The 14,036-nt window shown below is 38.8% G+C and overlaps 1 protein-coding gene across 7 annotated transcripts in view; it reads left to right on the top strand.

The window, feature by feature from the left end:
• The window catches only part of KIZ (kizuna centrosomal protein), a 119,014-nt gene that overhangs the window by 85,672 nt on the left and 19,306 nt on the right, over window positions 1–14,036 (top strand). Inside the window, exon 11 of one of the 7 annotated variants that reach the window (XR_009454018.1) lies at window positions 13,613–13,821. The exons of the other annotated variants lie outside the window; for them this stretch is intronic. The gene's annotated coding sequence lies outside the window, so the exon portion shown is untranslated. The remainder of the gene's footprint in view (window positions 1–13,612; window positions 13,822–14,036) is intronic. 7 annotated transcript variants of the gene reach the window in all.

Raw genomic sequence — 14,036 nt, 5'->3', positions numbered from 1 at the left:
TCACCACACAGTGTTACAAATGTTTTTCTTGTTATGGAGAACTTTTAAGATTTACTCTCCTAGCAGTGTTCAAATATGCAATACAGTATTATTAAACTTAGTAACCATGCTGTTCATTACCTCCCCATGACATTTATTTTATAACTGGAAATTTGTACCTTCTTTTGGCCTTTTAAAATTTTATTTTTTAATTACAGTTGACATACAATACTATATTAGTTTCAGGTGTACAACATAGTGCTTAGACATTTATATAACTTGTGAAGTGATCACCCCTATAAGTTTAGTAACCATCTGACACCATACATAAATATTACAATATTATTGACTATATGCCCTAAGCTGTATTTACATCCCTGTGACTATTTTTATAATTGTCAATTTGACTTTTTAATCCTTTTCATCTTTTTCACCCACCCCTCAGCTCCCCCCATCTGGAAACCATCAATTTGTTCTCTGTATCTATGAATTTATTTCTGTTTTGTTTGTTTACTTATTTTGTTTTTAGATTCCACATGTAAGTGAAATCATATGGTATTTGTCTTTCTCAGTATGAATTATTTTACTTTGCATAATATCCTCTAGGTCCATCAAAGTTGTTGTAAATGATAAAATTTCATTCTTTTTTATAACTAAGTAGTATTCCATTGTATATATGTACCACAACTTCTTTATCCATTCATCTATCCATGGACACTTAGGTTACTTCTATATTTTGGCTGTTGTAAATAATGCTGCAATGAACATAGGGTTGTATATATCTTTTCAAATTAGTTTTTTCTATTTCTTCAGATAAATACCCAGAAGAAGAATTGCTGGGCCATATCGTAGTTCTATTTTTAATTTTTTAAGGAACCTCCATACTGTTTTCCATAGCAGCTACAACAATCTGCATTCCCACTAATGAGGCTTAAGGGTTCTCTTTTCTCCACATCCTCGCCAACACTTGCTGTTTGTTGATTTACTGATAATAATCACTCTCACAGGTGTGAGGTGATATCTCATTGTGGTTTTAATTGTCAGAAAATATGTACCTTTTGCCCCCTTCACCCATTTTGCTCACCTCCTACCCCTGCCTCTGGCAACCAGCAATCAGTTCTCTGTGTCTGCCTCATAGAATCCTATATAATAAAAGGCTAATATGCAAATTGACCCTAAAGGAATGACCGGTTGCTATGATGTGCACTGACCACCAGGGGGCAGATGCTCAATGCAGGAGCTGTCCCCTGATGGTCAGTGCACTCCCACAGGGGGAGCCCCGCTCAGCCACAAGCCAGGCTAATGGCTGCAAGTGCAGGAGTGGTGGAGGGAGCCTCTCCCGCCTCCTTGGCAGTGCTGAGGATGTCCGACTGAAGGCTTAGGCCTCCCTCCTCCGCTAGGAGTGGGCCTAAGCTGGCAGGTGGACATCCTCCGAGGGCTCCCAGGCTCCCAGAGCGATGTCTGACTGTCAGCTTAGGCCTGATTCCCAGGGATTGGGCCTAAGCCGGCAGGTGGACATCCCCCGAGGGCTCCTGGACTGCAAGAGGGTGCAGGCCAGGCTGAGGGACCACCCCCCCTAAGTGCACGAGTGCACCTGGCCTCTAGTTTCTTTATAAGAGAAGAGAAAGTTAAGTACCAGGATTTCAAAGCTTCCTTCTCATCATGCAGAAAGAGGTACGATGAGCCTAGAAGTAATAAGAGCTATTTGCCATTAAAAGTTTTAAAGAAATTGCAATTCCAACAACCTGTCATTGGTCTATCAATAGTTAGCAGTTTGCCCTGGCCAGTTTGGCTCAGTGGATGGAGCGTCTGCCTGCGGACTCAAGGGTCCCAGGTTCGATTCTGGTCAAGGGCATGTACCTTGGTTGTGGGCACATCCCCAGTAGGGGGTGTGCAGGAGGCAGCTGATCGATGTTTCTCTCTCATCAATGTTTCTGGCTCTCTTTCCCTCTCCCTTTCTCTCTATAAAAAAACAATAAAATATATTTTTTTAAAAAATAGTTAGCAGTTCTAATTTTATTTATTTTCTAAATTTTATCTTATTGTTAACAGTATGACAGATGCCCCCCATTTTCTTCCCTTTGCCAACCTCCAGCCAGTCTCCACCCCATCCCAGCCTTCACTGCATTATTGTGTGCATCCATGGGCTGTGCATATATGTATATAAATTCTTTAGTTAACCTCTTCCCCACACCGCACCCCTGCCCTGCTTCCTTCTGTTTTGTCTGTCCGTTTCTTTTGTTCATTAGCTTCTACATATAAGTGAGGTCATGTGATATTTGTCTTTCTTTGATTGGCTTATTTCATTTAGCATAATAATTTCCATGTCCATCGATACTGTTGCAAAGGGTAAGAGATCCTTCTGTTTTACAGCCTCTTAGTATTCCATTGTGTAAATGTACCACAGTTTTTTTTATCCACTCATGTACTGATGGGCACTTGGGCTGTTTCCAGATCTTAGCTTTTGTAAATACCACTGCTATGAACATAGGGGTATATATATCCTTTCTGATTGGTGCTTTGGGTTTCTTAGGATATATTCCCAGAAGTGGGATCGCTGGGTCAAAAGGAAATATCATTTTTAATTTTCTTAGGAAACTCCATATTATTTTCCACAGTGGCTGCACCAGTCTGCATTCCCACCAGCAGTGTATTAGGGTTTCCTTTTCTCCACATCCTCACCAATACTTATCATTTGTTGATTTGTTGATGGTAGCCATTCTGGCAGGTGTGAGGTGATACCTCATTGTAGTTTTTTTTTTCTTTTTTTTTTCAAATTAAATCTTTATTGTTCAGATTATTACATTTGTTCCTCTTTTTTCCCCCCATAACTCCCCTCCTCCCAGTTCCTGCCCCACCCTACGCCCTCACTCCCCACCCACTGTCCTCATCCATAGGTGCACGATTTTTGTCCAGTCTCTTCCCGCATCTCCCACACCCCTTTCCCCCCCCAAGAATAGTCAGTCCATTCCCTTTCTATGTCCCTGATTCTATTATAATCAACAGTTCATTCTGTTCATCAGATTATTTATTCACTTGATTCTTAGATTCACTTGTTGATAGATGCATGTTTGTTGTTCATAATTTGTATCTTTACCTTTTTCTTCTTCCTCCTCTTCTTAAAGGATACCTTTCAGCATTTCATATAATACTGGTTTGGTGGTGATGAACCCCTTTAGCTTTTCCTTATCTGTGAAGCTCTTTATCTGACCTTCAATTCTGAATGATAGCTTTGCTGGATAAAGTAATCTTGGTTGTAGGTTCTTGGTATTCATCACTTTGAATATTTCTTGCCATTCCCTTCTGGCCTGCACAGTTTCTGTTGAGAAATCAGCTGACAATAGTATGGGTACTCCCTTGTAGGTAACTGAGTTTCTTTCTCTTGCTGCTTTTAGGATTTTCTCTTTGTCTTTTGCTCTGGGCATTTTAATTATGATGTGTCTTGGTGTGGTCCTCTTTGGATTCCTTTTGTTTGGGGTTCTCTGCACTTCCTGGACCTGTAAGTCTATTTCTTTCACCAGGTGGGGGAAGTTTTCTGTCATTATTTCTTCAAATAGGTTTTCAATATCTTGCTCTCTCTCATCTTCTGGCACCCCTATAATTTTGATGTTGGTACGCTTGAAGCTGTCCCAGAGGCTCCTTACACTATCTTCGTATTTTTGGATTCTTTTTTCATTTTGCTTTTCCGGTTGGGTGTTTTTTGCTTCTTCGCATTTCAAATCTTTGACTTGATTCTTGCGCTCCTCTGGTCTGCTGTTGGGAGTCTGTATAGTATTCTTTATGTCAGTAAGTGTATGCTTAATTTCTAGTTGGTTCTTTATCATAACATCGAGGGTCTCATTAGATTTCTTGTAGATCTCATTAAGTTTATCGGCAGCTTCTAGACAGTTCTTGAGAGACGTTAAAAGTGTGGTTCTGAACTCTATTTCTTCCATTGACAATTTTGTCCTGTTTCTTTGTCTCCGCATTTTTTTTTATGCTTTCTTGGTGCACCCCCTAGTGGTCTTTGTGCGCAGTCTTGTTGTAGTTAAGCCTTGATTATTGTAGTTAATACTGGGGGGGATTTAACCTCCAGGCCAACTGGCTGTGAGAGTCAGCTGTGTCTGCCTGTAGTTTTAATTTGCATCTTTCTGATGATTAGTACATTGAGCATTTTTTCTCTTGTCCATCTGTATGACCACTTTGGAGAAGTGTTTATTCAGGTCCTTTGCTCATTTTTTAATTGGATTGTATGTCTTCTTTTGTTGAGCTTTATGAGTTCTTTATATATATTGGAAATTGACCCCTTATCAAGATGTATCATTGGCAAATATGCTCTCCCAAACCATAGGTTCCCTTTTCATTTTGTTGTGCAGAAGATTTTTCAGTTTGATGTAGTCCCATTTGTTTAATTTTCTTTGTTCTCCTTGCCCTAGGAGATGTACTGGTGAAAATACTGCTACATGAGATATCTGAAATTTTACTGCCTATGTTTTCTTCTAGAATTTTTATAGTTCTGAGACTTACATTTAAGGCTCTTATCCATTTTGAGTTTATGGTGTAAGTTGATGGTCTAGTTTCATTTCTTTTTGCATTTACCTGCCCAATTTTCCCAACACCTTTTATTGAAGAGACTTCATTGAGAGAGAATCGAGCATGCAATCTGGTCATGTGCCCTGGCCAGGAATTGAACCGGTAGCCTCCTGGTTCATAGGTTGACACTCGATCACTGAGCCACACTAGCTGAACTCATTGTATATTCTTAACTCCTTTGTCAAATATTAATTGATTATAATGGCGTGGGTCAATTTCTGGGGTCTCTGTTCTGTTCCATTAGTCTAGATGCCTGTTCTTATGTCAATACCAGGCTGTTTTGATTACAATGGCTTTGTAGTATAGTTTGATATCTGGTATTGTGATCCCTCTAACTTTGTTCTTTCTCAAGATTGCTGAGGCTATTCAAGGTCTGTTTTGGTCCCATATAAATTTTTGGAATATTTGATCTGTGAAGTATGCCATTGGTATTTTAGTAGTGATTGTGTTAAATCTGTAGATTGCTTTGAGTAGTGAGGACATTTTAATGAGGTTAATTCTTCCACTCTATGAACACGGTATATATTTCCACTTGTTTGTATCTTCCTCTATTTCCTTGTTTAATGTACTATAGTTTTCCAAATACAGGCCTTTTACTTACCTCCTTAGTTAAGTTTATTCCCAGTTATCTGATTTTTGTAGTTGCTGTTGGTAAATGGGATTTTTTTTAAGTTTCTTTTTCAGAGAGTTCATTATTGGTATACAGTGGGGCCTTGACTTACGAGTTTAATTCGTTCTGAGACCAAGCTTGTTTAGGAGCTCGTTAACTCAAATTACTCTGTCAACTCAATGCAAAAAATCGGCCGAGAGACAGCTGGTATCTCAAAAAACTCGTTAGTCAGGACACTCGTAAGTCAAGGCCCCACTGTATAAAAGTGCCATGGATTTCTGGGTGTTGATTTTGTATCCTACTACTTTGCCAAATTCATTAATTAAACCTAGTAGTTTTTTAGTGGAATTTATAGGGTTTTCTATGTGCAATATTATGTCATGTGTGAATAATGACAGTTTTACTTCCTCCTTTCCAATGTGGATGTCTTTTATTTTTTTCTTGTCTAATCACTGTGGCTAGGATTAACAGTACTATTTTGAATGAAAGTGATAAAAGTGAACAACTGTCTTGTTCCTGTTCTTGAGGGAAACACTTAGTTTCCGCCCATTGGGTTTGATATTGTCTGTTGGTTTGTCATATTTGGCCTTTATTATGTTGAGGTATGTTCCCTCTATTCCCACTTTGCTGAGAGTTTTTATCCAAAATCGGGGCTTGGTTTTGTTGAATGCTTTTTCTGCATCTATTGATATGATCATGTGATTTTATCCTTCATTTTGTTAATATAATATATCATATTTATTGGTGTGTGAATATTTTACCAGCCTTGCATCCTTAAAATAAATCACACTTGGTCATGGTGTATGATATTTTTAATGTATTGTTGAATCTATTTGCTAATGCTTTGTTGAGGATTTTAGCATCTTATGGTCATCAGGGATATTGGCCTGTAATTCTTTTTCCTTCCACTTCAATTTTTTTTGTAATAGTTTGAGGAGAATATGTGTTGATTCTTCTTTCATTATTTGGTAAAACAGGTCTGTGAATTCATCCAGTCCCGGGCTTTTGTTTGCTGGGAGTATTTTATATTATTGCTTCAATTTCATTAGTTGTTATTGGTCTATTCAGGTTTTCTGATTATATTTTTTCAGGAATTTGTCCATGTCGACCAGGCTGTCCAACTTGTTGGAGTATAGTTACTAATAATATTTTCCTGCAATTTTTTGTATTACTGTGGTGTCAGTTGTTACTTTTCTTGCATTTCTAATTTTACTTATTTGGGATCTCTCTCTTTGTTTCTTAATGATTCTGGCCAATGGTTCATAAATCTTATTTATCTTTTTTTTCAAAATATATATATTTTTATTGATTTCAGAGAGGAAGGGAGAGGGAGAGAGAGATAGAAACATCAATGATGAGAGAGAAACATTGATAGGCTGCCTCCTGCATGCCCTCAACGATGGAGCGTGCAACCCAGGTATGTGCCCTGGACCAGAACCAAACCTGGGGCCCTTCAGTCCACAGCTGATGCTCTATCCACTGAGCCAAAGCAGCGAGGGCTATCTTTTCAAAGAACCAGCTCTTGGTTTCATTGATCTTTTGTATTGTTGTTTTAGTCTCTATGTCATCTATTTCCACTCTGATCTCTATTGTTTCCTTCATTTTACTTCCTCTGGCTTTTCTTGTTGTTATCTTTCTAATTCTTTAAGTTGTAGCATTGGATCATTTTTTTGAGCTTTTTCTTTATATATATACTTTTATTGATTTCAGAGAGGAAGGGAGAGGGAGAGATAGAAACATCAGTGATGAGAGAGAATCATTGATCGGCTGCCTCTTGCATGCCCTCCACTGGGGATTGAGATCACAACCCAGGCATGTGCCCTTGACTGGAATCGAACCTGGGACCCTTCAGTCCTCAGGCTGACGCTCTGTCCACTGAGCCAAACCAGCTAGGGCTTGAGCTTTTTCTTATTTCTTGAGGGAGGCCTATAATGCTATGAACTTCCCTCTCATAACTAGGCCCCATAGATTTTTGGTTGTTGTGTTTTTGTTTTCATGTGTTTTCAGGAAGTTTTTTATTTCTTCCTTGATTTCATTGTTTAATAAAATGCTATTTAGCCTCCATGTGTTTGAATGTTTTTCAGGTTTTTTTATTGTAGTTGATTTATACTTTCATGCCATTGTGATACAAGAAGATCCTTGATATGATTTCAGTCTTCTTGAACTTGTAAAAGCTTATTTTGTCCAAAAATGTGGTCGTTGAAAATGTCTCTTGTGCATTTGAAAAGAATATATATCCTGCTGCTTTGGGATGAAATGTTTTGTAAATGTCAATTAAATCTATTTGACCTAATGTGTCTTTTAAAGTCACTGTTTCCTTGTTGATTTCTTTTCCAGTCTTGAAAAATCTATCTAGTGATGTTAGTGGTATATTAAAGTCCCCTACTATGACTGTATTACTTTCTAATTCTCCTTTAAAGTCCAGTCCTCCAGAAGTTTTAAAAATATATTTAGATGCTCCTATATCAGGTACAGATATGTTTACCAGAGTTAAATCTTCCTTTTGGATAGGTCCCTTTTGTATTATGTAGTGACCTTCTTTGTCACTTTTATGGTCTTGTTTTGAACTCTATTTTTTCAGCTATAAATATTGTTACACCCCCTTTTTTGTGTCCATTTGCATAGAATATTTTTTTCCATCCCTTCACTTTCATCCTGTCTTAGTCTTTTGTTTGAGGTGGCTCTCTTGTAGACAGCATATATATGGGCCATGTTTTGATGGTAATAAATTCCTTTAGTATATATATGGGTCATGTTTTATTATCCACTCAGGTACCCTATGTCTTTTGATTGGAGCATTTAATCCACTTACATTTAAGGGTATTACTTTTTTAATCCTCACCCAGAGAGTGAAGCTATTTATCAGTTAATTTTTTTAGAGAGAGTGGAAGTGCAGAAGAGTGCAGGGAGAGAGAAAAACATTGATGTGAGAGGGACACATCAACTGGTTGCCTACTGCTCACACTCCAACTGGGGCCAAGTATTGAACTTCCAAATTAGGTACGAGTTCTTGACTGGGAATTGAAGCCACAACCATTCAGTCCATGGTCTGATGCTCTAACCACTGAGCAAACCTGGCCAGGGCTAAGGTTATTATTGATTTTTTTTATTTATTGCCATTTTTATTCTTTATGCCTATGTACCTCTCTCTATTTCTTTTTTTTTCTTAGTACTGTCCTTTAGCATTTCCTGTAATGCTGGTTTGGTGGTAATAAACTCCTTTAGCACTTTTTAGGTCTGAGAAGCTCTTTATTTCACCATTAATTTTTGAATTACAATCTTGCTGGAAAGAGTAGTCTTGGTTTCGGATTGTTGCTTTTCATTACTTTGAATACTTCATGCCATTCCCTTCTGGCTTGTAGTGTTTCTGTCGAGAAGTCAACTGACAGCCTTATGGGAACTCCTGAGGTAATTGACTATCTCTCTTGCTGCCTTGAAGATTCTCTCTTTATCTTTGACATTTGCCATTTTAATTATGTGTTTTGGTGTATGTCTCTTGTGTTCATCGTGATGGCAACTCTCTGTGCTTCCTGAACTAGTGTAACTTTTTCCTTCACCTGGTTTGGGAAGTTTTCTGTCATTATTTCTTCAAACAGTTTCTCTGTCTAGTGCTCACTTTCTTCTCCCTGTGGTACCCCTATTATGAGGATGTTTTTCCATTTCATATTGTCCCAAAGTTCCCTTATACTGTCCCCATGCTTTTAACTATATTTTTCTCTCTGCTGCTCTGAGTGTTTTTTCTTCCATGTCTTCCAAATCATTGATTTGATCCTCTGCTTCATCAAGCCTGCCTTTAATTCCTTCCAGCGTATTTTTGATGTCAGATATACTATTCTTCATTTCCAACTGGTTCTTATTCATGGTTTCTATATCCTTTTTCATGCTGATGTATTTCCTACTCAGTTTCTTGTAGTTCCCATTGATTTCCTTGTAATTCTCACTAAGGTCATTGAGCATCCTTATAACCATTACTCTGAACTCTGTCTAATAAATTGCTTACCTCCATCTCATTTAGCTGTTTTTCAGGAGATTCCTTCTTTTCTTTCATTTGGGGGCTGTTTCTTTTTAGTTGTCTCTTTGAGTTTGTTTCTATGTATTAGATAGAACTGCTATGACTCCCAGCCTTAATGGGGTGGCCTTTTGTAGTAAATATCTGTGAGACTCAGTGGAATGGTCTTCTTAAAAACCTGAGCTGATGCCCTTTTGTCGGTTATTTGGGCTCAATTCTGACCACATCGAGCTGTTGTACAGGTGCAATAACCTTCTGGGAGCAGGTTGTGTGGGGTCATAGAAGGTAATCCTCTATTTCATAATACCACTCACTCCAAAGACTGGAACAGACCCTCTATTTTTTATTTACGGGTGGAAGGCAGTTGGTGGGGGTTTTTTGTTTTTGTTTTTGTTTTGTTTTTTTGTAATGTTTTATGCACATGTGTGCCAGAATACTAGACTTAAAGTAGCTTGGGAGACATCAAAAACAACAACAAAACTTTAAAACCATTTACTCTGTTCAAGCATTGCCATTCTGTCCTTGGCACCACATTTGATTTCTTATCCCCCCACACACTGTTATCTCTCATGAAGTTAATGTTTAAGGGCCTCAATACTAAGGCCCTTGGTTCTGCTTAATACCTTGGTTCTGCTTAGTACTAAGTTCTTTACCATCATTTCTTTATTAAATTTTTGTACCTTTTGTCATGCTATTTAGAAATTTGGCCTTTGTAAAGTAAGGCAAATATATAGTTTGATTTAAGATAGATTCTGCCTTCCCATTTATAATACTTCTGTTGAGGCGTTCCTATTTGTATGGGCTGAATTCGTTCTAGAATATTTTTAAAAAGGAATATACCAGAGGCTGTCCTCTGGGGGTTGAGGAAATGTGGCAGTTGAGCCTTGTCTTCGGCATCAGCCATCAGTGTCTGCTCTTTATTCCCTGATCATTTCTGCACCACTCTGAGCCTCTGTATTGGAAAAGCAGACATGCATAGTACCTGGCAATATTGCCTTAAAATTGAAATGATGTCATGTGTGTGAAAATGTCAGGCATATACTAGACACTCATACATGTTAGTTGTTATTTCTAATAATATTCATCTGAATATTAGTAGTAGTATTGGTCTTATGCACTACCCCCACAATCACCAGCATTTCAAACCAGTGACATCTAGTTAAAAGAAACCTTACAAAGCAAACTCAAGATGGAAAAGAAGCAGGGGCAATTGGGGGTGCAGTGCCACAAAAAGCGTAAGCCTGAGATGAGTCCTGGAAGGGCACCTGGATACTTCCAGCTTGTTTGTTATTCTGACAGCTGCTTGCCTTCTTGAGCTGCAATGCTACCATAATTCCTCGTAGACCACACTTCCTGATAGTACCACTGAATTAGTTTCTGCAAGAAATTCCCATTGTAGAACTCAATTGATGATTTGAATCCAGAAGTATGTTTACTTATAAAAATATGTATATTTGAAGAGAGTTCCATGGTACCTTTGGAACATCTAGTTAGTCCCATGAAGAAGCCCTTAGAGAAAAATCACAAAAAGCTGATGAAATGGTTCCTGGGATCTCTCTGGTCAAGGCCCAACTGTTTCTGCCATATGTGCACACAGGTGAGGGCATTGCAGGGTTCCTCATCACCAGGTGGTAGTCCTCCCTTGATGTGCTGCCTTACAAGGTTGATGATCTGATGCAGCATTTCCCCAAATGTGTTCTGTGTATTGCTCCTCCCAGAAGACATTGCAAGGAATACATATCTTGTGGCTAAACCATCTGGTCTTCCTCCCTCTGCAGCATGCACCATGCACAGGAGCATGTTGAAGACTTTTAGAAGACTTTCAGTAAATGAACCACTTAAAAGTGTGGAACCTAGAATCAAATAACAATTTGAAAATGGAATATTTTGTCTAACAGAAGCCAACAGAATTAATGTTCTGTGGAACACATTTTGGGAAATATGCACACATACATGTGGAACATTTAAAACCTTATGTCTAATGAGGGCACCAGTTTTATCAGTACACTAGAATTATCATCAACATTTTCCTGTAGTTCTTTTTGTGGGAGTCTCCCTTGTGGATAAGATTGCTTAATAAAGACACTTGGGGCTACTTTAATGTAACTAAACCCAGATGATGCTATGATTAAGTTACTTGTTAAAGCTGCTCCCTGAATTGATGACTAGCAGGTCACAGTAGTAACTGTCAGTGATCCAGAAGCAGTCTTTATCAGTGTGGATCCTTCTGTGTGACCTCATTTGCTTTGCAGCCATCTCAGAAGGGATATAGTAAAGAAAGAAGCAGAGCTGGGACCCGGAGCAGGCCACCAGGAGGTTGGGCAGAATGGATGGGTGGGTCTGAAGTTATACCATTTTCAGAACAATGAGGATCCTGGGGAAGTTTAACTTGAGAAGGGCACAGAAGTTATCTTTAAATACTTGCAGAGCTGCCATGTACAAGGCAGAAAATTAATCGATCATAATTATAGAGTGTACCTCAGGAGACCCTGTTTGTGAGTGCTGCAGGGAAGGAATTGACAGCTCGATAACAGAAAAACTTTCTGGCTCTTCCTATCAGGAAAATCAAACTGAGTGTCTTCCAGCTGTGGGGTTCTGTGCTGGGTGCTTGAATCATGGCAGGAATCTGCTCTCTAGAGGGTCACTGTGGAAGGAATTCTCATTTCTGGGAATTCTGACCCACCTTCAATGTTAAGAGACTGTGATTCTCTGTCCATATCAAAGAAATCAAAGGTGCCAACATTCTCATTTCTCTCTTTCCCTTTCTTACTTCCTTTATACGCCCTCACATCAGTCTTTTTATAAGAGGGGGCTCATCCTTAAGAGTTTGTTATCACTTAGAAGGCATCTGCTTTGTTAATCACCATTATAGGGAGTGTGGGTTTCATAACTCTAGCTTTTATAACCTGTACTAAAGTGTACATAGAAACCCTTCCATACACACAGCCATACACACAACCAAAGTAAGTATTCTCACAGCCTGTGATCTATTCTTAACACAGTCTACCCCTTTTTACTAGTCTAGTTATTCCCACTAAAGAATTCAGATAGAAATTAAAGGTTAATGTTGATATCTATGAAATGTATAATTTTATATATGTAGTAAATAGTATATCATTTGCATGTAATGAAACATCTTTACTTGGAAATACCAGGACAGCAAAAGACTGGGTCTTTGCCCTCACTAAGCATCTGTCTTCTCTAATCTTCACAACAGCCTTGTGGGGTAAATACTAGTAACATTCTGAAGATGGTCGAACAGAAACTTAGAAAGGTTGAGTCCGGCTCAGAGCCACATAGCTAGTGTGTTGGATCTTGACTAGAACTCAAATTTCAGGATTTAAGAACTGCATCAGGATGCCTGGATTAATTAAACATCAGCGTGTATCATAACAAAAGATTAACTCTTCAAGGATGCTTTACAGAGTAATGATGAACACAGATAGCCCTACTTTCCTTTGTCTTGTGTTGGGTTTACAGAGCTTGGAAGGTTGCAAGGTTTTCTGAGTATGGATTGTACTGAGAGCTATGCCCTTTATAAAGAGCAGCAAATCTGGGTACACATAGGCCTGAGACCACATGCTGATAGGAGGATATTCAGGTCAGTGTTCCCCTGAAACACTTAGGCCAGGATTAAAGCAATGCTTATCTAGATTATGAGGGAAAGACTCCTGAACTACTTAAACCACAAAGGGGAAGTTCTCACATTGACAATTTTATCTGTGTTCAATTATATTTACCTTTGAGAATGAAGTGAATTTTAGTTTTAGCAAATGATGCAGCTTATGCTAAATGTCATACAAACCAATCATCTAACACAGTGTCTGGCACACAGTGGGCACTCATTATGTCAAACAAATGAATAAAAATGAGAGTATTAAAGGAGTTTCTTTAAATGCTTGTTGATTCAGGCAAAAATACTATCTCTTTCAGTTATTCACTCCACCAATACTTTTCCCACCCACGTGCCCATCCTGGCAAAACTCATCTCCTTAAGCTCCATGTGAAAAGGGCTCTCAGCTTTTATCTCAAGAGGATTAAACCTCTGAGAATGTCCATTCAGCCTCTTATTCTTTTGACATCAATTCTCATGGTCAAGCTGTGTTGAAAGTGGTTGCCTGACTGCCATTTCACATATTCTTTGGCAAGCTGAAATATTCAAAGTCATGCTAAGGTGCTCCATTTAGAAGCTTTGTGGGAGGTCAGCATAAATTTGAAGGGTGTCACTTGGGGTCCTGGGCAGTGCTTGCCAAAACATTATTACTTGAGTTTGACATCAAATTGGAAAAGAGCTGAAAACATACAATGGCCACATTGTCATTGGTGACTAGATTTATCTTGAGAGAGAAGACTGTGGTGATAACTTTGGACTGCCAAAGTACAGTGGCATGATACCTCCACTGCTGAGACTTCAGGATTGTTCCTCATTTGTCCCTTCCCAGAAATGTTCAAAAATCAGTAAAGACGTATTACCTGCTGCACCTGAGATAGGGGACCCCCAATTCATGCAAAACCAAGGAACCACCATTGTCCATTGCAGGTCACATGGCCCTGTTTCTATGGTAGTGGTCAGGCTGCTGGGACTTCCCCCATTCGGCCTACAGCCTGCTCCTTTCTATGGCAAAGCATTCCTCACTCATGATGTTGCAAGGTAGCGGTGTTTATTTAATGTAGTTATTAAAGAATGAAAGAATTTTCTGACTAGTGCACTTGATTGGATGCCCCTGTAGTCAAGGAAATGAACTTCTACATGCATGCCTAGAGAAATTCTCGGTGGTTGCACAATAGAATCCTCTGTGGTGTTTTAAAATTTGCCTATGCCCCAGATCCTCCCTTGACCAGTTATATCAGAACCTCTAGGGGCAA

This window comes from Myotis daubentonii, chromosome 8 (assembly GCF_963259705.1).
Source record: "Myotis daubentonii chromosome 8, mMyoDau2.1, whole genome shotgun sequence".
NCBI classification, from domain to species: Eukaryota; Metazoa; Chordata; class Mammalia; order Chiroptera; family Vespertilionidae; genus Myotis; species Myotis daubentonii.
This window is presented reverse-complemented; position numbering and strand designations above follow the sequence as displayed.